Source organism: Colobus angolensis, unplaced genomic scaffold (genome assembly GCF_000951035.1).
Source record: "Colobus angolensis palliatus isolate OR3802 unplaced genomic scaffold, Cang.pa_1.0 Scaffold389, whole genome shotgun sequence".
In the NCBI taxonomy this organism is placed as follows: Eukaryota; Metazoa; Chordata; class Mammalia; order Primates; family Cercopithecidae; genus Colobus; species Colobus angolensis.
The window spans coordinates 1,786,831-1,813,601 of NW_012117254.1; the positions used below are offsets into that span (position 1 = coordinate 1,786,831).

The following is a 26,771-nucleotide window of genomic DNA, read 5'->3' on the forward strand; positions in this document are numbered from 1 at the left end:
CATTTTGATGTGTTTCCAGGATTTCTTTCAAAATTTAGAGCCCTTTTTAGCAGTTCTTATAGTGGTGGCTTGGTAATGGTGAATTCTCTCATTTGTTTGTCTGAAAAAGACTGTATCTTTCCTTCATATATGATGCTTAGTTTCACTTGATACAAAATTCTTGGCTGATAACTGTTTTGTTTGAGGAGGCTGAAGATAGGGCCCCAATCCGTTCTAGCTTGCAAGGTTTCTGCTGAGAAATCTGCTGCTAATTTGATAGGTTTTCCTCCATAGGTTACCTGGTGCTTCTGGCTCACAGCTCCTAAGATTCTTTCCTTCATCTTAACTTTGGATAAACTGATGACAATGTGCCTAAGTGATTATCTTTTTGTGGTGAGTTTCACAGGTGTTCTTTGTGCTTCTTGTATTTGGATGTCTATGTCTCTAGCAAGGCCGGGGAAGTTTTCCTCAATTATTCCTCCAAATCAAGTTTTTAGAATTGTCTTCTTCCTCAGGAACATCAATTATTCTTAGATTTGGTCATTTAACATAATCCCAGACTTCTTGGAGGCTTTGTTCATATTTTCTCATTCTGTTTTCTTAGTCTTTGTTGGATTGGGTTAATTTGAAGACCTTGTCTTTGAGCTCTGAATTTCTTTCTTCTACTTGTTCAATTCTATTGCTGAGACTTTCCAGAGCATTTCACATTTCTAAAAGTGTGCCCAAAGTTTCCTGAATTTTTTATGTTTTTTTCTTTAAGCTACGTATTTCCTCGAATATTTCTTCCTTCACTTCTTGTATCATTTTTTGGATTTCCTGCTTCACCTTTCTCTGGTGCCTCCCTGATTACCTTAATAACTAACCTCCTGAATTTTTTTTCAGGTAAATCAGGGATTTCTTCTTGATTTGAATCCACTGCTGGTGAACTAGCAGGATTTTGGGGGGGGGTGTTAAAGAGCCCTGTTTTGTCATATTACCAGGGTTGGTTTTCCGGTTCCTTCTAATTTGGGTAGGCTCTGTCAGAAGGGAAGGTCTAGGGCTGAAGGCTGTTGTTCAGATTCTTTTTGTCCCATGGGGTATTCCCTTGTTGTAGTATTCTCTCCCCTTTCCTATGGGTGTGGCTTCCTGTGAGCCAAACTGCTGTGATTGTTGTCTCTCTTCTGGGTCTAGCCACCCAGTGGATCTACCCGACTCCAGGCTGGTACTGGGGATTGTCTGCACAGAGTCCTGTGATGTGAACTGTCTATGGGTCTCTCAGCCATGGATACCAGCACCTGTTCCAGTGGAGGTGGTGGGGGGGGGGTCGGTGCAATGAGTTCTATGAAGGTTCTTAGCTTTGGTAGTTTAATGCTCTATTTTTGTGCTGGTTGGCCTCCTGCTGGGAGGTGGCACTTTCCACAGAGCATCAGCTGTAGTATGGAGAGGAAATGGTGCTGGGTGGGGCCCTAGAACTCCTAAGATTACATGTCCCTTTGTCTTCAGCTACCACGGTGGGTAGGGAAGGACCATCAGCTGCGGGCAGGGCTAGGCATATCTGAGCCCAGACTCTCCTTGGGAGGGTCTTGCTGTGGCTGCTGTGGGGGATGGGGGTGAGATTCCCAGGTTACTGGCGTTGTGTACGTAGGAGGATTATGGCTGCCTCTGCTGAGTCACGCAGGTTGTCAGGGAAGTGGAGGAAAGCTGGCAGCCACAGGCCTCACCAAGGTCCCACACAAACTGAAGGGCCAGTCTCACTCCCACCATGCACCCTGCAACAGCCCTGAGTCTGTTTCCAGGCAGTGAGTGAGACGGGCTTGAAAACATGCCCCAGGCTACCCACCTCCCAGCTGCAAAATAAAAGGGATTGATTCTTCTCCCGCCTGTGGAGTCTGCACACTGGATTTGCGCCCTCCCCTGATTTCTGGCCAAGAGGTTTCTTGCCCCATTCAAATTGTTATGAAGTTCAGCTGGAGATTTCTTTCTCTCTGGAGTTTTACCCCATGCTCCTCTGGCCACCCTCCCAATGGATCCCTGTGATGCCAGGTAGGAATGGGCTGTCTGGGGATCCAGCGAGCTCCCTAGGGCCTTTCTGCTGCTTCCTCTACCCCTGTATTTTGCTTGGTTCCCTAAATTGACTCAGCTCCAGGTAAGGTAGGAAACTTCTCCCACAAACAGACCTTCAGTTTCTCCAGTGTGTGTGTGTGTTCGGAAGAAGAGGGTCTCCCTTTCCCACTTTTGTAGTTGGGGCACTCACAGTATTTGGGGTGTCTCCTGGGTCCTGCAGGAGCAGTCTGCTTCCTTCAGAGGGGATGTGGGTCCTCTTGAGATTGCTGGTTTGTTCTTCCAGTCAATCTGAATCTTAAATTTGCAAGCCACCGCACGCTGCTCTGTCTGGAGCTGCAATCTAGTCCTGCCTCCCGTCCACCATGATAATCCCTCCCTCACTGGTTTCTTTTTAATAACATGTCATGGTGCTGATCATGCATCAAATGGCACCAGCACCTGTTTTCTTCCTGTCTGTGTTCCTCATATATACACTTTTATTATTAAGTAGATGTATGAATCCATTTAAAATAGATTTAGCTTTGGGGAGAAATTCTGTGTTGATTCCGCCCACACAAAGGTGCATGTACCCACACAAACAGTTCCTTCTAGAAATGCAAAAACAATATAGCAATGACACTAATGATCAAGATATTTTATAAAGGAAATCACCCAAATCCCATCACCAGAACACAGCTCTTTTTATTTACTCATTTACTATGAGTTTTTGTAAGTTGCAAGATCACAGTGTAAATACAATGGAGCCTCTTCCTTTTCAAAACCTGTTGCATGTATTCCTCAGACTGCTGCAGGTTTCAGAATGAGCATATTAAATGTTCTCATAATATGCCATGGAATGGATATGCCATAATTTAATTTGCCACCCATTATTGTTGGGCAATTCATTTGTTCCCAGTGTTATATTACTACAGCCAATCTCATAACGAACATCTTCATGTGTGTATCTTCTCAATTCTGTTGAACTGCTTCCTGAGGAATAAAATCTCAGGAAGAAGAATTATTGAGTTAAAGGTCAGGAACAGTCCTAGGACTCTTGCTTCAGTTGGCTGGGTTGCCTTCCACAGGTGTGGGTCCCTTTCTAAAATGTGCATACCCTCGGCCAGCTTTCCCCTTTAGCCACCCAAACCTGTCCCACTCACTCTTGGTGTCTTAGTTACTGCCTGTTGTGTGGGGATCAACTTCTATTTGCTCTCTGGGTGCTCTGCACCATGGTTTCAAAACAATGTAAACCTGTTTTGGGAAACACACTCAACCAATGTGGAATAGCCTCTCAGTTCCAACAGCTGAGAGTCCACAGTGATTATCTTTGGGGGATGCCAGGCTTGGCAAGTAAGGAGCAGATGCGTTTGTTTCTCAAAGCCCACATTGCAGAGAACTTTCCCCCACACCCTTAACAAGTGAACTACAATGCTCTGACGCAAGCAGCCTTATGCTGACTACCAGCTCCCCTCAACACCCACTATGTGGCAGGCCCTACTACAAATCAGATATGGCTCTTGCCCTCAAAGAGCCCACAAACTCTGGTAAGGACAAACAACTAACAGAGATGCAATGTGGTGTCATGAGCAAGTGCATTGCAACTAGTCTGACTTGGATTGGGACTTCAGTCTTGCCATCTTCTTGCTGTGTGGACTTCAGCAAGTGTGTGTGTGTGTGTGTATGGTCTTGGTTTCATTCTCTACAATTAGGAATAATGGAATAATATTAATATCAGCTTCCCTCCAGTTGAACCCTGGTAATCTTGCCTGGGGGATCAGGAAATGCTTTTCTGTCCCCCACCCCAGGGAGAATGTGCTGAAAGGCTCCAAACGTCATAAGGATTGGGTCTCTCTCACCAGTCCCAGGACAGGAAGGCCTACTGGTGAACCGCGGTGAGCAGCCCTGAAGTGGCTGGAGAGTACAGAACCTCAGTGACTTGGGGCTGCCTGCAAAACCATTCGCAAAAGTTCCACTGTCTCTGCCTACATTATTTCTACCAGGAGGGGAAAGTAACGTGGCTCAGCTGATTATTCTTTCCCAATTGCTAAACTGGCTTCCTTGATTAGAAAAACACAGCCTTAGGCTGATGGCCTTGCCAGCAATCAGTGCTAATGCAAGACCCAGCTGAGGAATACAGCAGACTAGGCTCCATGCCCAGTGCCACGAAGACTTCTGCCTTGTCCAGGACATGGTCCAGAGATAGAAAATGCTGATTTTCTAGTAGAGCTACTAAGAGTCAACATTTACAAGTGCCAGCGATGGCTTTCGTGCAATGAAAGGCACAAGAGTGGGGCAGCTCTCTTCTTGTCACACCCCAGAGTCCCTGGGTAAACTTTCCCAGAGGAACTGTCAAATGATAATGGCCATGAATGGACATATCCAGCAGTACAGATAGCCATATGGGTCACAGAAGTACCCATCACTTCTGTAGTTAGCACACTCTGCCCATCAAGATTTGTACTCTTTCTGGGAACAATCTACTGTCCACATCTAAAATAGTGTGCTTTCCATTCAATTTATCCATTTCTTATTACACCCCTGTTCAATAACCATTGTCTGAGCATCTGCTGTGGTAGATGTAAACCTGAGTCAGACATCATCCTCTTGTCTCAAATAATAACTTAAACAGAATCACCACTGATCATAGCAATGCAGTCCTGGTTAATGATCCACTCCGGCATTTCCCAAAGTATGTTCCACAAACATTGGTTCCTCAAGATTCTAATAGATGCTCAGCTCCAAAAGGATTCTGTGGTGACAAAAGTTTGAGGAAACTTGAGTGGAGGGAAGTTAGCAAGCTTTCCTGATTGCCAGGCTTGTCAGAGCCAGTGACATGTCAAGGTGCACCGTCACTCTCCAACAGGAGCTAGAGAATGCATTCTCCAAACACATTTTAGTCCAGACCCATGTGGAAAAAGCATTTCATATGGCCAGCAGTCCAGACAATGCATTTTGGGAAATACAGAACTCTTCCAATCCCCTTATTTTTTAGATAAGGAGATTGAAGCCTAGGAAAGGAAAGGGATTTGCCTGAGCTCACCCAAGAGGTCTGAGACAGGGTAACACTAATTCAGCTGTAGCACTTTCAGAAGGAATGTCTCTAATCTGTTTTTCAGATTGGGAAGCCATTAGAGGGTTTTCAGCAGTGGGGATAATGCAATTGAATTAGCATTTTAGGTAAATCACTTCAGCTGATGTGTGGAGGAGACTCTAGAGGGATGACAGTGAGGAGACAATGAAGAGTAATCCAGGTGAGAGATAATAAAGACCTAAATTTGTGCAGTAGCAGGAGGGTAGGTGAGGTAAAGATACATTCCAGAAATAATTAGGAGGTAAACCGGCAGGACCTGATGGCAGATTAGGTGGGGGAGTGGAAGGAGTTAAGGGTGATGCTGAGAAATCTGGTCTGGGTGACTGGGTAGATGCCAGTGCCATGCAGTGGAGAAGCTGTTTGGATGGAGTTAAGTAGGTTGAAGACTTCCATTTCAGTGGCTGTGGAATGATCAGTGTAGATATCCAAGTAGCATTTGGCTTTATGGGGGGAAGGTTTTGGTAAGAGACCAAGATCAGGGAGATAACTGCATATTGATGAAAGTTAAAGCACAAGAATGAGAGAAATAGTCCAGGGAGAACCTGTAGAGGAAGTAGAAGCAATAGACTAAGGCTCAGAAACTTGGAGAACTCAGTTCTGGCCTCCAGGGAACTCACTATCTAAACCTTATTCTTCCTCCAGAGTTCCCCTCAAAGCACCTCCTCCAGGAAAGGAATGCTGCCCTAAGAGATGTACGAGGTGTTGGGTCAATTTGGAGGACAGAAAATTAATATGTGATGGCATAATTAAATGTCTTCTGTTGGCACACCAGATTCTTTTTTTTTTTTTTTCACTGCTTCAATGGTCGTTTTTTATTAAAAGAAAAACAATTCAAAATATGTGATAAGAAATTAGACTTTTATCGATACACAAATAATTTTACTTAAAATCAACCCAGTTACATATTTTTTAAAAATTGCAGAACCTCTGCACACCAATGTCCACAACCTAGAATAGGTTCATGTGAAACCTGCAGTCCTACCCCGGAGCAACAATAAGTGATGGTCCAGGTACTCACTGACATGTTTCTCTTGACACCGAGTTGGTTGCAAACAAAACACCATTCTTCCCTGGATTAAGCAAGAGTTCACATAAAAGAGCTTTATAAAATGTCTATGAAGGAGAATTGGTAATATCAGAAGAGCTCCAGCACTTTAATTGAATATAATCCTCTATCATTCTTTTCTTGATTTAATTTCTGTAGCTCCCGAAAACTTACTTCAATCTTGTTGAGCTCGGAATAAACAGATATCTGAGATTTTACAAGCTTATAAAGATTTATCAGTACCCTCTTTGCTTCTGGCATCATTACTATAACAGTAAAATTTGCATCCAGAAGTAGACATATCCAATCCATAATCTGGTTCTAGGTAGGTGGGTATATTCCAGGAAGAGTCATAGTAGCATTTTCGCTACACTTCAGATAAAGGAACTACAAATACTTGAGAAACAGCGTGGTATGCTGTGCTGGGATGTTTTTCAAATGAGGCAGAAGAAATGTTTAGCTATATGCTGAATGAAGAATTGCATTAAGTAGAGCTGCTCCTTTTGGTATCACAGGGCATGAAGTGGTCTCCTTTGTTTTGTCCTGGGGCTTTTTATTTAACTGTTGATCACAGTTATTGCATTTATCTTCCTTCAGGATTGAAGCCATTTTGAAGAATTTCAGTTTGCTCTTCCATTTTCTCATCATGTACAGAATTACTATAGTCAAAAACTGACTCCATACTGACATCTGTTTCTTGAAGACTGTCATCACCAATGCTCAAGAAAATTTTTAAGCAAGCACAGGTGACCGATTCAGGAATGTCAGGGAACTGCTGTAGACAAAGTTGTAACACCTGTACATCTTTCTTTTTTAAGGCAATCTCCATTAAGTCAGGGCACAAACTGTAAGAAAGCACATGCGTTTGGATAACCTGCATCAGACAGTTCCGGGGATAAAATGATCGTTCTGCTTTACACCTTTTCCAGAAGTCCTGTTACTGTGTCCCCAGTGACAGTATGAAAGTCAGGTGTCTGCTTCAGAGCCAAAAATTTCCATACTTCTACTTCAATGTGCTTTTCTGAATCTTTCATTGCGGTTGACAAAAGTTGTTTGGATGGTGATACCTCTGGCTGTAAACTCACTTCAATTTTTCATCTCCTTAAAATTCTTCTTAACTGCTCTGAGTTCTGGGACCCAAGTCCACATCCTTGAGGTGTTTCCCAGTTTACAAAATGGGGCACAACATGAGTTCCTGGATCTTGACTATGCTTGAGTTTTCCAAGAGCACCTACTAATGATGACACTTCACAGTTGTATGGAATCACAGCTAGAGATTTTCCACGTAGCATAAACAAATTTTCCCCATAATACCAGAGTTGACAACTGGTCCCTTGTGGTAACTCTTCTGAAGTCTGTAGTGTTTGAAATTTTATGTTCCATACAGAGAGGCATTCCTTAGAAGCTGCTAGTGGACTTCCTAGGACAGTGACGTGATCCTGATCCAGGGCAGTGAGTGCAACTCCATTTAGAGCATTACCAGACACAACAGCCTTGAGCGACAGTGATCTAACTAAGCTCTGATTTTTTTCTGGGTCAGTTTGACGTATTGGTATCAAGGTTTCATATATACAACCATCAGAGCTTAATGACATCAAAGAGATGAATTTTTGATCTACTGATGCAGTAAAACTCTCTATAAAATACTTTTTGTCTTGTCCAAGTAAGAGTGTATATTTGGTTAAGATATGTGAGTTAAACATTTGCATCTAAGCAATGTAATTTCCATGTTTTTCAGTAATAAACATTAAAACAGGAAGTCTGAATACTATGAAAAACTTTGCCCATTTAATCACTTCATCAGAGATAACAGTTTCAATTTTCTGCTGGGGGTCTGCAAGCAAGGCCTCTAAACCATGAACAACACCTTCCTTGAAGAGCACCAAGGGTTCTGACCCTTGCACTGAAAGTATCCTATACACTTCAGCTAACAATGTAGCTTTAAATACTTTATCCCTGTTTACATCTTCATTATTCCATATTCTTAAAACTTTATTATTGTGTACAACAATATACTCTCCAGTTTGAAAGTTGCACACAACTGGACATGTTATAATTTGACCCTGTTTCACTGACGAGCTCCCCAAGGGTTTCTATTCAGAAACCTTATAGAGGATCACGATTCTGCCACTTTCTGTCACTAGAAACTGGTCTATTTTGTCACTCTGCTTCATGCCTAGGAGTCCTTCAGGTCCCGCACTCAGGACTACCAAAGACAATGTGAATTCTTCCTCCAGCGCTGCCATTTTGAGCAAACCTAGTACACCTGATTCTAAAGAGGTGCTGAGAAAACTTGTAGGAAGATGCAGTTTTCCTCAGATGGATGTGTATGTTTGTCCCTTTCACCTTGGAGTCTAGTTATGTGTACATGTCTTATCCCCTCAGTAGGCAGTGAAGGAGTCCTAAATTCTCAGAAGTCCCCATGGAACCTGAAGAGTACCTGGCATGTAGTACTCAATACAAATTTGCTGAACACATGAATGAAGGTGAAGGTGGGGAAGGGTCTCAGGCCAAATAAATAGTATGAGCAATATCCCACAAGTAGGGAACTACGGGAAATGCAGAATGATTGAGTGTGGCCCATGCATAGACTACATGAGTGATGGAGAAAGAGGAAACATAGGAGACTGGCAAGATGGACTGGGACCAGGTGTTGTGGCCCTGAACACCAAACTGTAGGATCTGATTACCTTCAAGTGCTATAGAAAGCTGGACAGGTGCTGTAACTGTGGTGGGTCTGAGCAGAGGTGAGCTGTCCCTCAGAGGCTCTTTTTTGCTTCCCTTACCTCCTGTCAGGGAAGCAGTGATGAGGGCTCTGTCAGCTCCTCCCGGCTTTCTCTTGCTGGATGCTGCCTGCAGTGCCCAAAAAAGTCACCATAAGCAAAGTTATTGTAATTTGCAGGAGCCAACCTCCCATTCTATTTCATTGTTTCTGTATCCAAGAGGAAAAGAGGTAGGTCTAAAGCCTGAGGTACCATGGACTCTCAGGAAAGCTATGAGAAGGGAATCTACAACCCTGCCTTATTAGTTCATATACAAAGGTGTAAGTTTGTCACTTCACTTCCTCCTGTGGCTTCTGAATGCTGGGGCTCAAGTCAGATATTCTCAGCATTCATTGCCCTGGAGATGGTCTTTTTTAATATCCCAGGCATCTGTGACCTTCCACTACTGCATGTCCAAATTCTCTCTAGTCTGAAAAATTTAGTGACAATGTTTCCTCTTGCAGGAAGCAGAGCCCTTCAGCTCAAAGTGACTGTTTCCTCAGAATGTCTGTATTACTGCAGCTGTAGTCCTCAACCTTATTGCCTGGATACACATTTTATATCCTGCCCTTTTCCCACACAAAAATAGTTCAGGTCCATAGTAGGGGGTATGATGGAATTATCTGGAGACAGGATGTTAGAGTGGACAGACCATGCACACTACAATCAGGCAAACCTAGATATCAACACCAGCTCTACCATTTCCTGGCTTCATTACCTTAGACAAGTTCCTTAACCCTCTAAGAGACTCAGTTTTCTTATCTGTATATGGCAGAATATAATAGGATGCTGACACAGTTGTTGAAATTATTAGATGAGAAAAAAGCAAAGCATCAGTAATAATACCTGGCAGGTTTTTGGCACTCAAAAATAATTCCTTCCTCTCCTTTGCCTTCAATATTCTTCACAGGGCCTAGTATACAGTTTTCATTCATTGATCCAGCCAGTTATCAATTAAAACATTACTGGGGAAAGATAGTATGTACATTGACATAAAAATTAAATACTTAGGAATAAATCTAATGAAGAGATCTATTTGAATGGAAAGATTTACAATGTTCACGAATAGGAAGAGTCACTATTATAAAGATGTCAGTAGTTTCCACACTGATTTATTAATTCAATGCCATATCCTGAGAGTTGTGTGTGTATGTGTGCAACTTAACAAGCTGCTTCTAAAATATATATATGTAAAAAGTCAAGAATAGCTAAAGTATCCTTGAAAGAAGAAAAAGGGGGGAAACTTGCTCTACTACATATCAAGATTTATTATAAAGCTATAGTAATTATGACAGTGTGGTATTGTCTCAGGGACAGACAAATAGAACAAGGAAACAGAATGTAAAGTCCAGAGACAGATGTATACATACATTGAGACTTGATGTGTGACAAAGGAAATATTTAAGTATGGATTTCAGTTAATAACAATGTATTAATATTAGTTTATTGATTGTGAGAAACATACCATACTTATGTAAGATGATAATAATAGGTAAAACTGGGTACAGGGTTTATTATAACTCCTTGTACTATCTTTACAACTTTTCCATAAATCTAAACCTATTCTAAAATACTTTTTAAAGATTATTTTAAAACAAGTAAAAAATTCAATTCCAAGAGGATTAAAGAAAACTAAATGTATAAGGCAAATTATAAGAAAGATTATATAAGAGAATGTATGAATAATTTGGGGGTAGGAAACACTTCCCTGCATAAGATTTTAAGAAAAGAATCACAAGTGAAAAACAGACTTGACTACATTTAAATTAAAATTTTTATTAATAAAATAATATGATTAAGAAGGGGAGAAAAACAAGCTACAGATTCTACTTCCAGCAATAGACAAGTAAGCTCCTATCGACCCTGTCCTACTACAGATTAAAACTATGAACTCTGGAGAAAAACAAAACAAAATATAAATACACTACTTGAAGGCAGTGTGGAGAAATCAAAAGCAGGCAGATAGTGGAGGGGGGTCAACACTTAGAAGAAGAAAATGGCACTGGGTCAGTTTCCCATTACTTTTCTGGTGTTTAGCTTGAGGACAGGACTCAGTCTGTACCATGCAGAACAACTTAAACTGTGATGGAAAAGCTGTAGTCTTTCTGTATTGAAGAACTAGAGTACAGAGTTCACAGCAAACACAACTACTGAGAAGTAAGGAGGAAATCCTCCAAAATGAGAAAGCCAGAAAGAAAGAGCTTCGAATCCTACGTATAAACTACATCCAACTCTCTGCTGACCCCAAACCATGCATGTGTGTGACAGACTCTAAGGAGAACAGCTCAGACTAAAACACTAAATTATTATTTAAGCTGTTACCCATTGCAGAGGAGAAATAACTTGCAGTTTGAGCCCAGCCAGTCTAGTTGCCGGCTAACACAAACAAAACAAAATGAAACATAAGCAAAATCAATATAACAAAACAAAAATCAACACTCTTCAAAGGAAAAGAGCAAAACCAGGGTCCCCACACATACAAAGAACCAGAAAAGCATGAGGAAAACTAAAGAGAAAAGGCAATCAACTAAAAGTAGCCCTAAAATGATTCAAATGTCGGAATTAGCAGACAAGGATTTTTAAAGCAGCTATTATAGATATGCTGGAGGGCATAAAGGAAAATATGCTTATAATGAATGGAAAGTCAGAAAATATCAGAAAAGAAATGTAAAAATTATAATAAAGAACCACGTGGAAATTCTAGAGCTGAAACATATAATATCTGAATTAAAAATTCACTGGATAGGCTTGACAACAAAATAGAAATGACAGAAGAGTCAGAAAACATGAAGGTCAATAGAAATTATCCATTCTGAAGAACAAAGGAGAAAAAATGAAGAGAAAATAACAGAGGCTCAGGAACCTATAGAACATTATAAAAATATCTAAAGCATATGTATTTAGTCACAGAAGGAAAAGAGAGAAAATAAACCAGAAAAATTGTATTTGATAAAAATGACAGAAGTAAACTCTCCCAATTTGATGAAAGACATAAAATCACAGATTTAAAGAAGTTCAGCGAGTCCCAAGTAAAATGAATACAAAGCAAATCACAGCTAGACACATCACAGACAAACTACTAAAAAACAAAGATAATGTCTTAAAGAAGCTAGAGGAAAGTAAGATTCAGAGGAACCACAATTCAAATAACTGCTTATGACATATGACATACAATGAGGGTCCAAAGACCATGGACCAACATCTTTAAAGCACTGAAAGAAAACTGTCAAGAATTATATATCTAGCAAAAACCAAGAATAAAGGTTAAATGAAGGCATTTTACATAAAAGATAACCCAGAGAATTAATAGCCATCAGATATGCATTACAAAAAATGTTGAACAAAGTTCTTCAGGCTGAAGGGAAGTGATACCAGATGGAAGTTTGGATCTACAGGAAGAAATGAAGAGCATTGGAAATGGGTAGATATAAAACACTACTTTTCTTCTTAATCTATGTAAAATACATATTACTGTTCAAAGTGAAAATTGTAGCATCATATGGTGGAATGTGAAATGTCAGTAAGTTGTAATACATAAACATAATACATATAGTATAAAATTGGGAGGAATATAGTTGCAAGGTTTCCACAATTGACATGAAGCGGTACAATATTATCTCTAAGTAAATTGTGGCAAGTTATTAATATACATTGTAATCCCGAGAACAACACTAAAAATGATGCAAAGAGGTACAGCTAAAATCAAATAAACATAATAAAAATCTACAGTATATTCAAATAATCCAAGAGAAGGCAGAAAAAGAGGAATATGGGAAAAACAGAGGGGGAAAACAGAAAACAACTCGTGAATAAAGATTTAAATCTGAAATATCAATAATTATGTTAAATGTTAATAAACATGGACCACATTTGAATTAAAAGACAGAAAGTCAGAATGGAGAAAAAGAGCAAGACACTATCATGTGCTTTCTAGGAGATATGTATTTTAACATAAAAATAGAGATTGGCTAAAAACAAATGGATGGAGAAGGGCACATAGTATGTAAACAGTAGTACAAGAAGGCTTCCGTGGCTATCTGATATTAAATCAGGTAAAGTAGACTTCAAGTAAGAGTGTTACTAAATGTAAAGAGAAGCATTTCATAATGAATAAAGAATTACTTCATTAGGAAGAGACAGTATTCATAAATGTGTATGTGGTGTAATAACATAACTTCAAAATAAAGTAAAATTGGGAGAATTAAAGGGAGAAAACATAGCTGGAGATTTTAACAACTTGTTCTCAGCTACAGATAAAGGAGCTAGACAAAAATTAGTAAAGACTTAGAGGATCTAAATAACATTACCGACTAACTTGACTTAACTAATATTTATGGAATACTATATCCAACGAGAGAAGAATAGACTTTTTTTTTTTCCAAGTATACATAGTGCCTTCACCAAGATAGGTTTATGCTAGGCCATAAACCATGTGTAACTAAATTTGACAGAAATAAAATGTAGAACATGTTCTCAGACCACAATGGAATTAACAAGAAGTCAATAATAAGATACCCGGAAAAATGGAAACTTTGAAAATTAAACAATATACTTTTAAATGACATATGGGTCAAAGAAGAAAGCATAAAGAGAATTACAAAATATGTTGAACTAAATGACGATAAAAACACGACATATTAAAATTTGTGGGAAGCAAGTGATGCAGTACTTAGAGAAAAAAGTTGTAACTTTAAATGTTTATATTAGAAAAGAAGAATGGCCTAAAATTAATGACCTTGGATTCCACTCTAAGAAACTAGAAAATCATGGGAAAGTAAATCCAAAGTAAGTAGAAGTTAAGAAATAATAAAAAGAACAAAGGTCAATTAAACAGAAAAAAAAAACTGAGAAAATTAACAAAGCCAGCAAAAATTGATGCTCCTCTACCTCGACTAATCAAGAAAAAAGAGAATGCAAATTAGCACTAACAGGAATAAAAGATGATCATCAAAAACAAGAAAAGCCTGAGATCATTAAAGATCCTACAACATTAAAAACATAATAAAATATTATAAACAGCTTTATTGCAACAAATTTGACAACTTGGATAAAATAAACACATTTCTTAACAACAACTTACTGAACTGGACACAAGATGAAACAGAAAAATCTGCATTTCATATCTAATTAAATAAATTGAATATATTATCAAAAACATTCCTTCCTAGGAAGAAAACTTCAGAGCTAAAGAATTCACTGGTGTTTGCCATCAGACATTTAAGGAAGAAATAACACCAATTTTACCCAAACAGTTTCAGAAAATAGACAAGGTGACTCTTCCAATTTGTTTGATGAGTCCAGCATAATCCTACTTCTTATGTTTTCTTCTAAAAGCTTCATGGTTCTAACTTTTATGTTTAGTTTTGTGAAACATCTTTAATTTTGTGTTTGACATAGGTATAGGCTGAGAATATTTTCATGACTTGGGTAAGCAAAGCTTTCTTAGGAACGGAAAGGACACAATAACCATAAAAGAAAATAAAAACTTATAAATAAGACTTTGTCACGCCAGGTGTGGTAGCTCACGCTTATAATTCCAGCACTTTGGGAGGCTGAGGTGGGAGAATGGCTTGAGGCCAGGAGTCTGAGACCAGTCTGGGCAACGCAGTGAGATCCTGTCTCTACCAAAAATTTAAAAAATTAGCCAGGTGTGGTGGTGCACACCCATAGTCCTAGCTTCTTGGAAGGCTAAAATGGGAAGATTGCTTGAGCCCAGGAGTTCGAGGTTACAGTGAGCTATGATCGTGCCACTGCATTCCAGCCTAGAAGACAGAGTGAGACCCTGTCCCAAAAACAAAACAAAACACAACAAAACAAAACTTCAGGGAGAGTATAATTTCCTAATTTCCTATTCCTTAAGTGTGGGCTGCTCGTAGTAACTTCCTTTCTATGAGTATAGTATGGAAGAGGAGAAAAAGAGTAAGGTTATTGTGGGGAAACCTGAAAAACTACTTCAGCCAGGTGATCAAGGTCAATATCAACAGTGATAAGTCATGTTGATACGATGTAATGAAGATGGCACTCTATCTCCATGCTATTCCTTCCATAAACTCATAAATTCAGACTAATCACAAGAAAAACATTTGATAAATCCCAAGAGGGGCATCCTACAAAATAGCCGACTTGTACTCCTTAAAACTATCAATGTCATCAAAAAAAGAGAAAAGCTGGAGAATATGTCACAGCAAAGAGAATCCTAAGGAGATATGGCAACTAAATGATATTAATATAGTATCCTGGATGGGATCTTGAAATGGAAAAAAAGATACTGGGTAAAGACTAAGGAAATATGAATAAAGTATCGATTTTAGTTAATAATAATGTGTTGATCTGGGTTTATTAATTGTCACAAATGTACCATACCAATGTAAGATGTTAATTATAGGGGACACTGGGTGGGAGGTATATGGGAACTCTCTGTACTATCTTTTCATTTTTCTATAAATCTAAAACTGTTCTAAGCAATAAAGTCTATTTTTGAAAAGACATCATTAAGAAAATGTAGAGATGAGTCACTGGGAGAAAGTATTTGCAAAATATATATCTGACAAAGGACTGGTATCTAGGATGTTACAAAAAAATTTCTAAAACTCAACAATAAAAACAACTCAATAAAAAGAGACAAAATATTTAATGGACACTTTATGGAATAAGATATACAAATGGCCAATAAGCATGTGAAAAGATGCTCACCACTATCATTAGTCATTAGAAGAATACAAATCAAAACCTGAAGTAACTCAGGAATGGAAAACCAAACACTCTATGTTCTCACTGATATGTGGGAGCTAAGCTATGAGGATGAAAAGCATAAGATGATACAATGGACTTTGTGGACTTGTGGGGAAGAGTGGGAGGGAGGTGAGGGATAAAAGATAACAAATATGGTGCAGTGTATACTGCTCAGGTGATGGGTACACCAGGTTCTCACAAATCTCCACTGAAGAACTTACTCATGGCTGGGCGTGGTGGTTCACGCCTGTAATCCCAAAACTTTGGAGGCTGAGGTGGGTGGATCACCTGAGGTCAGGAGTTCAAGACCAGCCTGGCCAACATGGTGAAACCCCCATCCCTACTAAAAATACAAAAAGAAAAAAAAAATTATCCGGGTGTGGTGGTGGGCACCTGTAATCCCAGCTACTTGGGAAGCTGAGGCAGGAGAATCACTTGAACCCAGGAGGCAGAAGTTGCAGTGAGCTGAGATTGTGCCATTGCACTCCAGCCTGGGCAACAAGAGTGAAACTCCATCTCAAAAAAAAAAAAAAAAAAAAAAAAAAAAGAACTTATGTACAAATACCACCTGTACCTCCAATAACTTATGGAAAAATAATTTTTTTAAAAAAACCACAATGAGCGATATCATTACACCCACCTGAATGGCTAAAATTTAATACACCAAATATTGGCAAGGATATGAAGCAACTGGAACCTTACACATTACTGGTGGGTACATTAATATGGTGCAACCACTTCCAAAACTGGTGTAGCTTGTATTTTCTTATAAACTTAAACATATACCTAACTCTATGACCAGGCAATTCCATTTTTAGGTATTTTCCAAGGAGAAATGAAAACAAATGTCCACAAAAAGTTTTATGAAAGCATACTCATAGCCTCTTTATTCACAAAAGCCAAAATCTGTTAACAGCCCAGGTGTCCATCAATAAGAGAATGGACAAACTAACTGGTAAATTCATACAATGGAAGACATCTCTGAAATAAAAAACAAACTACTGATACATGCAGCAACATGGGTGAATTTCAAAAACATTTTGAATGGAAAAAACACTTACAAAATAGCATATACTGTATGACTTCATTTATATAAAATTATAGAACAGGTCAGACTAGTCTATAACAGAAAACAAATGGAACATTGGTTGTCTATGGAAGTGGGAGCCGAGATAGACTTGGGAAGGAACACGAGAGGATTTTCCAGGACAATGGTAAGATTCTAATTCTCAGTAAAGGCTTGGTTATGCAGGAGTATGTATTTTTCCAAACTTGTCACATTGAATACTTTCTGCATTTCTGCATTTGATTTCTGCATTTCATTATATGCAAATTTCATCTCAGAATTAAAAAAGAACTGTAAACAAATATTAATGGTATTCATACTGGTATGAAGCATTCATTAATGGTGTTCATCCCAGAGTTTGGCAGAAGATTTTGTAACATGTAAAAGAAACTAGGAGACTAATATCCCAGGATATACAAAGGGTCTTTACAGGTCAATACGAAAAAGGCAAACAACCCAATAGAAAAAGTAGCAAAATGACTTAGCAAACACATTACAAAAGACAATATTCAAGTGACCAGTGAAAAGATGCTCTGTTGGATGCTGTGTACTGGGCAGACTTCTTCAAGAGTTATTCCTGCAGCTGGTTGGGTACTGATGGCAGACAACCTTTTAAGTTCAGTATGAGATTCTCAGCACAATTTAAATGCTGCTGAGGGCTCCACAGCAGTGATTCAAACACCACCCCCTGTCCTCACTACCAATCAGCTGCAGGGACCTTGGGTAAGTCACTCAAACTCCCTGCAGCTCCTCTTCCCTCCTCATCTGGAAAACAATGAGGAATAGAATCATTTTTTGACCTGCCTGCCTCCCCAAACTGTCATGAAGACCACCTTGAAGGCTCTTTCTGGCCTGGAGGGTGCTACCTACATGTAACTCATGTTCAGTAACAAGAGCAGCAAATGATGTAACTGGGACTCAACCCCAGGACTCTGACACCCTCCTTAGCATTGTTGCCCTCAGAGCAGCTCCTCAGATTTATCTCCCAATGGCTGCTTAGCTGGAATGTCACCTACATAGAGCCCTTGTAATGATCAAAGCTACAGTCACTCACTCTGCTTTTTTAACAATGAAAATTATACTATCAACAAAATTGTTACCTGCTCCTTCTACCTCCAGGTAATGGTACACTGTTACATCCACAGAATGAAAGGTTGTAGCTAGTGAACGATCAATAAGCTGAAAGTCCTCAGATGGTACTATTGACAGGTGATCCTAGAATGACTTAATGCACACATATACATGTGAATTTATACACACAAAGCTCACGACCATTTTAAGGAAGCTGTATCACCCTACCAGTTCAGGGATGAGCTCCCCAAATTGGGGAATTCTGTTCTCTGACCAGAGTTGACAGAATACACTACAGGAAGAGCCCACTGTGCTTGTGACACTCATTAACCTCTGATAGTAACAAAGGATGGTACAGCTGTCTTGGTTCCATCTCTGAGTGTGGGACATATTGCCATAATCGGACTAATCTAACACTTCATGTCTGGCCTCGCTCAGAACTATACTGGGATAAGTGCATCTAAAACATAGGAAACAATCCTCAAAAGCAGCCCTGAGAGACAGGTCTTATTTTCCTCACTCATTAAATGAGGAAATGGAGGCTTGGGGAGGTGAAGGAAATTGCCCAAGGTCACAGAGCTGGCCAGTGTTGGGGCCAGGACTTGAAATTGCAAGCCCATCGTGGTCTCTCTCCTGAGTGTGAACCAATGCTTCTTCTCCTACACTGTGCAGCCTATATGAATACATCCTGGGAAAGGCCAAACATGATGAACTTGGCCTCACAGTCTGTGACCCAAAGGGCCCAAATGTTACTCAGTGACCCCATCTTTCAGTAAACTCTGGAAGCACAGTGTTCTCCTGTCCTTTCTAGGGCCAACAGAAGGATGCATGGAAAGGATGACGGTCTTGACTTCCTTCCCTATGGCCTAGCATGTCTAGCAGTTTGCTAGTTATTTGTGGGGGACACTGTAGTTTGAGTGAAGAAAAGTTTCAAGTTACAAGCCCACATTGCATTTGTTAACAGGATTTCAGCTCAGGAGTGCTTGCCTCAGGCTGACCAGTCAGTCAGTCCAGTGAAAACTGTCCCGAAACCAGGAAGGCCACCCGCCTAGGACAATGTCCTGGGAGTTGGTACCCAAATGTGCTGAGTGTGAGGCCAAGGAACCAACACAGCAGCATATTAGAGGGCTCTTTTCTTTCTTACAAACCTCATCCCCACTCCACACAAGCTGTAGCCACAAGAAACCTCAAATCGAGAAGAGCTTTTGAGAATGGCTAATGTGGAGCACAGAAGAAAAGTCCAGTGGAGGACTCTCAGCTAAGTAAAGGCAAGAGAGTAAGGGTGCAAAACTTTAACCCCTTTACCTCCCTCCTCGGCTTTCCTGATTGCTATCCCTGCCTGCTGCTCTCTCCAGCCAATGGAGCCTTCTGCTGAAGGACCAGGCAGCAATCAGGACTAGGGACTGGTTCAAGATTCAGACAAAGGCCAAGTCTAGGTTTGCCAGGTTCAGAGTAGGACCCTGACCACCTAGTACACCCATACCTCCCAAACACAGAGAGGCATACCTGACCCATAAAGCTACTGAACCCACAAATATTTACTCATCAACATCTCCGATGAACCAGCCACTCTGCTGGTTGCTAAGGACAAAGTGATGGGCAAGGCCAACACAGCTCCTGCTCTCTGAGGAAAGGCATTCTAGTTGGGGAAGAGAGAAAAGAAAGAAATCAACAAGTACATTACAACTTTACAATAAATGTTATAAATAATAAATTGATAATAAGTGTCATGAAGACAAAATATAGGGTAATGTGATGGTGGCTGTAGGGGGCAGGAGATTGGCACTCCTAGTCAGGGAAGGCGACACAGCATGAATACACTCACAAATCCTAAGCACACATGCAATGTACAAACACTCCAAAATAAATCAATCATTTGCTCTTAAACACACACACATACACGCACACACATACAATCATGGGATGTCAGAGATGGAGAGGCCATTGGAGGTCACCCAGCCCAGTGGCTTTCATTGTCTAAAGGTCAATCTGTTTCTTTAGTGAAGTCACATCCTTGGCCTTACCCTTGCTCCCCCAAGGTACTACGCTAGAATGCCAGAAAAGTTTTGCTGTCACTGCTCCAGTCTTAGTACCTTAATGTACACATACACATTTCAAGGCCCAGGATAGAGAATGGCCCTGCCCAAGATCAGGCCATGAGTTGGTGACAGTTGGGGACTGGGCCCCTAACCCCTCCCCACTATGCCTCGCAGAGGCTTCTCCCAATTGTCATCTGGGGCACCTGACAAGTGATGTGTCTAGGCTTAGGATGGTTAATGATCTCCCTAAGGAATGAGGGGAGCCTGGTGGACCTCAGGTACCACTGAGGACAGAAAAAAAGAAGCCGGATGGGAATTGGCACACCTGTGGGAAACCAGCTACCTTTACCGTGGGTAGAGCACTGCAACTAATGAGCATTTCACTGTCTGCCAAGGAAAAAACATAGGAAGCAAGTTGGTGTGTGTATGCATGTGTACATGTATGTGTGTGCTCACGCATGCTCATGTGTACAAAGAGGAAATCCATGTTACCCGGAGGCCTGGCACCAGCTTTAAGGTAGGCACAGACCAAGGGCTTTCAGAGGCAAGGGCTGGCAAAGACAACCTTCTCTTGGCAAATTGCCCTCAGGACCCACACTTACTTTTGAAAATTAATGATGCTGGAGAATCTTTCACTTGAATGAGATATATACAATTTTAGAACTAGCCAAGTGGTATGAGGAAAAATGTGTGTGGGCTTGGAAGCTGGTCTAGTCTGGGTGAAAATCTGAGTTCTGCTGTTAAGCTCCTCTGTGATCTTAGGCAACCACAAACCTTACTGGGCCTCTGTTGTCTGTGAAATGGAGATAATAATAGCTATCTTTTGTGGAGTGTCTGCTGTGGCCAGGCTCTGGTCAGGAAAAGAAATCCTCTCATTCCAGGGCAACAACAGCCTTGCAAGGTATGTCACTTCAGTGCTGCTTCTTACTCCAGCCTCTGCCTGAGAGTCTCCAGCAGAGATGGCATTCACGTAGCTCCCTGCTCACTTTCTCTTCATGGTGTTTGTCTGTACCCACTCCTGATGGATGGGTGGGCCAGCTCTGTACTCAGATCAGGGATGTTTAGGGATGTGCTCCTGGGCACACAATGGAGATGACTATTAGAGTCCAAGGTATATATGCAGTGTCTTGATGCTTATTTTATATGCCAGTTGTTCCCACCTAGCTGGGAGCTTTCCATAGACAGGAGCAGGGCTGGCCTCCTTGCTGGAGCCATAGCACCCAGCCCAGTGCCTGGAAAACAGATGCCCTTGGTAAATGTCTGTTGAATTGATAATGATGTAAACTCTTGCTCTGTCACAGATAAATTCCTTGGTAGACTCAAGTAAGTTAAGACTGTCCAAGATCAGTGATTGAGGCCGAGACAAAGATCCTAGAATTGAAGATGTCACAACTAGGGAGAAGCCCTTGGAGATGGCCTAATTATAGGACAGATAGAGACCTGCAGCTCAATGAGAGGAAGGGACCACCTAAAGTGACCCAACACACTAGGAGCAGGGACAGACCCAGACCTCACACCTCTTGATCTTGGGTGATAGTGCATCCCTTCCAGTTTTCCGACCTTTCTCAATCCAGCAAAGGTAATCCAGGAACCCCAGAACCAACAAGGGCCCTGGCAAACAGAGTCAATGCCCTCCCCCAACAAGGCCCCTCATTCTGCCCTGGATTCTGGCCCTCCTCTCTGACCTTGCAAGCACCTCAGGAAATCCCATTCTGGCCACTATCTGCTTCCTCCCAGCATCCGGGCCCCTCTGCTCCAACAGGCTTGCTGCCAGCCCATCCCCCAGCCATTCTACACTTGGGCCACAGCTGGTTCAGGCTCAGAGTCCCCAGTGTCCTGGCCAACATCCACGGTTACTTTCCAGATTCCTTCCCAGGGTTCTGTGGAGATAACCAGAGGGTCACTGCTGCCCTGTTATAGCCACTCCCTCATCTACACGGCAGATATCTACAGTCTTCCAGCTTCTGAGGTAAGGACTGGGGCAAGCAAGGATTTACAGACTGGAGGTCCAGGCTGCAAGTGCCTGCCACCTCTCTTACTGCCTGTGTGCGAGACTTAGGGCAGACTATGAAAGGTCTGCTTCTTGTGGGGCTGAGAGGGTTCAATGAGAAAATGCATCTGAAAGGCTCTCTCCAATGAATGGTGCCCAGAAGGGGTTCTGTAAATGTCAGCTTTCCTTCCCTGGGGAGGACTTCAGGGTACCATAAACTCCCAGAGATTATCTACAGTAGGTATGTGTGCATGAGCATTTTATCCAGGAAGAGGATCTCATGGCTTTCATGGGAGTCGGGCAATGACAGACCGCATATACAATCACAGTCCCATAAGATTATAATATCGTATTTTTACTGTACCTTTTATATTTTTAGAGACACAAATACTTATTGCTGTGTTACAGTTGCCTACGGTATTCAGGATAATAGCCTGCTCTGTAGGTTTGTAGCCTAGGAACAATGGACTCTACCACATAGCCTAGGTGAGTGGTAGGCTGTATTATCTAGGATTGTGTAAATCACTATAGGATGTTCACACAAGGACAAAATTGCCCAGTGACACATTTCTCGGAATATATCCCTGGATTTAAGTGAAGCATGACTGTATAACTATCTCTATTTTACAAATAAGAAAACAGGATTGGAGCAGTACAGTAACCTAGTTGGGTCCATGACTAATAAGCAGTGAGCAGAGCCAGGATTCCAACTTTGACAGTTTGGCTTCGGAGTCTATGATTTGAACAATTGTAATAGACCACCTCTCAAAATGTTCTCTGTTACTCTGTCCTATGTCCTCTGTGCTTTTGTCTTACTGCCCTGACCTTATCAACTATGCCTTGACTATCTCCTGCCCTCACCACACACCCTTCCCCCACCCCTGCTGTCCTTTCCCCTAGTTTCCATAGTCAGGGTAGCAATGGGTCATCCTGCACTGCAGTGTGGGCTCATCCCAGATCAGTGTCTCTGGGATCCCGCTCAGGGGCCCCATAACTGTTGGGTCTTTAGTTCTCAGAGCCCCATGCCCTGGGCTGGCTCAGTGCAGGCCCCACAGGAGACAGGGGAGCTGAAACTCAACCAGGCTCCACTCACTTTCCACCTAGAGGAAATTCTCTAGATCAGAGGTTCTTAAACTTTAGTGGGTCATGGAACCTCTTCTAGTCTCCCATGAAAGCCATGAGTACCTAACTATAGGGTTGTGGCAAGTGAGTTAATGCACGTAAAGCCCTCAGAATGGGGTCTGGAACTGGGCAAGCAGTCTGCACATGCTTGCTGCTACTATTCTGGCTCAGGCCAGTGAGGCTAGAGGACAGAGCATGTGGATGAGTGCAGTAAGAGGTGAAGCTGGACCAGCAAGCTAGGGTCAGATAGGGGATTGCTTGACTAGGCTGGGCTGAAGAGTCTGGGATTACATCTGCACATGCAGGGGCACCACCAGCCATTTCTGAAGAGAGAACCAAGACACACTAACAGGTGCTGTGGAAAGATTATATAAATATGATGGCGGGGCTGGACACAGAAAAAGGTCACTCATTTATCTAGTCAGTCAGTCATTCATTCACTGAACTCTTACCCATGCCAGGCTCATGATAGACCTGAATGAAGAGTTTCCAGGAATGACACTCTTCAAATTCCACATAAAGGGCTGAATCTGTGCCCCAAAGTGGCTTTCACTTCACCACTTTCTCCGAAAAAAATGCAGTACCCCTCTGTCAGGGAAGCCAGGGCCTAGGTGGGCACATGGAGTGGAACCCCCAGCTGAATCTATCAGTGGTCAGGTAAGCTTGTTTGGCTAATGGCCTTGCAGGCAGAAGGAATCTGAGGTAGGAAGAATAATAGTCCCTCCCAAAGATGTCCACGTCCTAATCCTTGGAACCTGTGAATATGTGACCTTACAAGGAAAAAGGGACTGGACTTGGCAGATGTGACCGAATTATATTTTGGAATGAGAAGATCATTCTGGATTATCCAGGTGGGTCCAATGTAACCCTGGATTCGGGGTTCTTGTAAGTAAAAGTGGAAGGCATAGGGAAGGGTCAGAGTAAGAGTAGGTGATGTCATGATGGAAGCAGAGTCAGAGAGAGTCAGCAGGGGAGGGGGTAATTGAAATCTGAAGATGCTATGATACTTGCCTTGAAGATGCAGGAAGGGGCCACAAACCAAGGAATGGGGGCAGCTTCTAGAAGCCAGAAAAAAAGTGAAGAAATGAACTCTATTAGAGACTCCAGAAGGACTGCATCCCTGCCAACACTTTGACTTTAGCTTTGTGAAACCCATTTCAGACTTCTGACCTCCAGAATTGAAAGAAGATAAATGTGTGTTGCTTTAAGCCACTAAATTTGTGGTATTTTGTTACAGTATCCACACACACAAAAAAGGATAAAGAATCTGGGGTTAAAAAGGAAAGGTAAAGCTACATGTGAAATCTATTTTAGAAATAGAACCAAACCTGGTAAAAGAAAACCACAGGGAAATGAGAGCTTATTTAGCAAGTACTCTGGGGGAGTGTGGATGTTAACCTGAAGGGAGATTCACTTAAATCTTTGCCTTTCCCTGAACAATCTAATTTATCCCAGATGGGTTACAGAATGAGATATATGGGAAGAAACTGGTAATAAACAGAGGGAGAACAGGATGGCAAAGGGTCTTGGAATCACGACATAAGACGAATGAATGATAAGCCCTGAGACAAGAAGATGAGGGGCCCATGGTAGCCGTATTTGGAAAGTGCATATAGAGGACAGATCCAGGACTATGTGGGTTAGACATTTTGGGGAGATAAATTTCAGCTCAGAAGAAGGAAAACTTTCCAAATGATTGGCATTGTCTGAAACTGGCACAGGTGCCTTAGGAATAAGTCAGCAACATGTTCCTAGAGGTATTTAAATACAAAATTAATTCTTAAAAGAGGATTCCTGAACTGGACATAGGATTTTGGAACTGGCAGGGCCCTCCCAGATTTGAGGTTGTGCCAAATACCTTCTGCAGCTTTGTGAGGACAGGGCCAATCAGTGCTCTTCTCTGTCTGGACTTGAAATAAATAAATTAATTAATATCAGTTCAGAGACCAATTCCTCTCAGCTCCCTGATACAAGAAATATCAGAGAGAACATAAAATCCATGAAGTCTGAAGTGCATCCAAGAATATCATCCCCAAACAATTCCTCAGTGCTCCTGGGAATTACAAGGAAAGGTTAACAGATTTGCCTAAAGGGGCTATGGTCCCATGACAAGTGGACTGTTCTCTGCATGGTGCATTCTGGGTGTGCAGGCAATAACCAAGGGCAGAGGGGCCTCAGCGTGGCAAGGAAGGAGGACAAGGAAACTTCAAGGTTGATGCCTTGGCGGGACAAGCCAGTTGCCTGCCCTGACCCAACCTCCCCTTCAATTCAACATGTTTGGATTGTCAACCAGTATCACCTCCTGCCTCCTAAGTTAACTTCATAGCTCAGCAGGGTTCCTCCTTGTTTTCTTCCACCTCTAGAAAGTTTCCAAAAAGAAGCTGATTTTAACAAACAGGCACTTAACTTAGACTATTTTGAAGATGAGGAAATAGAGACAGTGAGGCTAGAGAACATACCAGCAGAGAGGCAATAGGGGCTGTCAGAGTCAGGAGGAGGATAGTGGGTACTGCACAGACTAATCTTCCCTGGCTTGCTAACTAGTCCACAAAATCATGACGTATCAGAGAGGAAGGGGCCTGGGAGTAGCCCTCCTGTCCCCTTTGCTTGTATAGGAAGAGGCAAAGTCTCTCTCACTGAACTGATAATGTGGCCTCCCTCCTGCTAGGCTTTCCTCCCCCAACTTTCAACCTGCCCTGATTTATCTCTTCAAAGGAACCCCACCTTAAATACCAGACAAATTCCCAGCTTGGTTCTGGAAGGTACACTCATAACCTAACGATACTCGGAAGCCACAAAACTCCCATCCCCTCACCAAAGGCCTTCATGACTCTCCTCTCTCTTCTCCAGACTCTGTTCAGGTTTTCTGTGGCCTAGTAAATGCTTTCAAACCCCCTTCCCCAGGAAGGCCAGTGAGAGGGGAAGAACGTGGTAAGCCAGAGACTTGGCTGTTTTCAGTCAATATGACATTAAAGATTTGCTAAGTATAATTTTTCCCTTCTGCAAACAAATACAATTTATAGTCCCAGGCATGACATCCTGCTGACTGATGATCCACATGGTTCACCGACAGCCTGCAGAGTGTCCCTTCTTAGGAAAATCTTTCCTCAAGCCCTGGTAAGATCTAAGATCAGCTAAGTAGCAGGCTGGAGGTGCAGCCTGTCTGCAGTTCTGCTCTTCTGAATGGCTTGAAGAGGCAGGAACAAGGAAGGAAGTGTTGGGGGCCTGGTTTTCATGGCCATTGTTACTTTACTGGATCCTCCCAACAGCCCTAGGATGTGGCCATGTGACCCCTAGCAAGTCATCTCATTTCCCCAAGCCTCAGTTTCCTCAAGGATTAGAGGAGGACAATCATACTGCCTGTAACAGACAAAGCACTTCATAAGAAGCTGTTGATATTCCTACCAAGATGAGCACACCACCACCTGCGCCACAAGATATACATACAGGGTGCCTCTCATGGGCCAGGGTCTGTGCCAGGTGTGCACAGAGATTAAATGCCTACATGGCAGGACAGGATTTAGTCTCCAGCTTACAGAACAGGGACTGAGCTCAGAGACACTGAGTAACTTGCCCGAGATCTCTTGGACAGGAAATGTGGCAATGGAGACTGGAAGTCCTGCCACCTGGCTTCCGGGCCTTCCCTCTTAACTGCCTCCGCTGTACTGCTTCCTAACTACTGATTCTCCAGTGCCAGGTATGGTTGTTAAACTGCTTTACCAAAAACTGTGGGGATGCAGGAAGGCTGGACATGAGTTCCAGGGCACTGCCTCCATTGATCCTGCCCTGGTGGGACTTTCTGGACGGGGGCCTCTCCTCTGCTCACCCTACCTGACATAAACCCTTTCGTGA

The 26,771-nt window shown here is 41.9% G+C and overlaps 1 pseudogene across 1 annotated transcript; it reads right to left on the bottom strand.

Annotated features, from left to right (window-relative positions):
- Positions 1–5,936: 5,936 nt before the first annotated feature.
- Positions 5,937–8,395, bottom strand: LOC105520761 (annotated as a pseudogene). The gene has a single exon (XR_001003180.1). The product of XR_001003180.1 is annotated as a nucleolar protein 11 pseudogene (transcript).
- Positions 8,396–26,771: the final 18,376 nt, after the last annotated feature.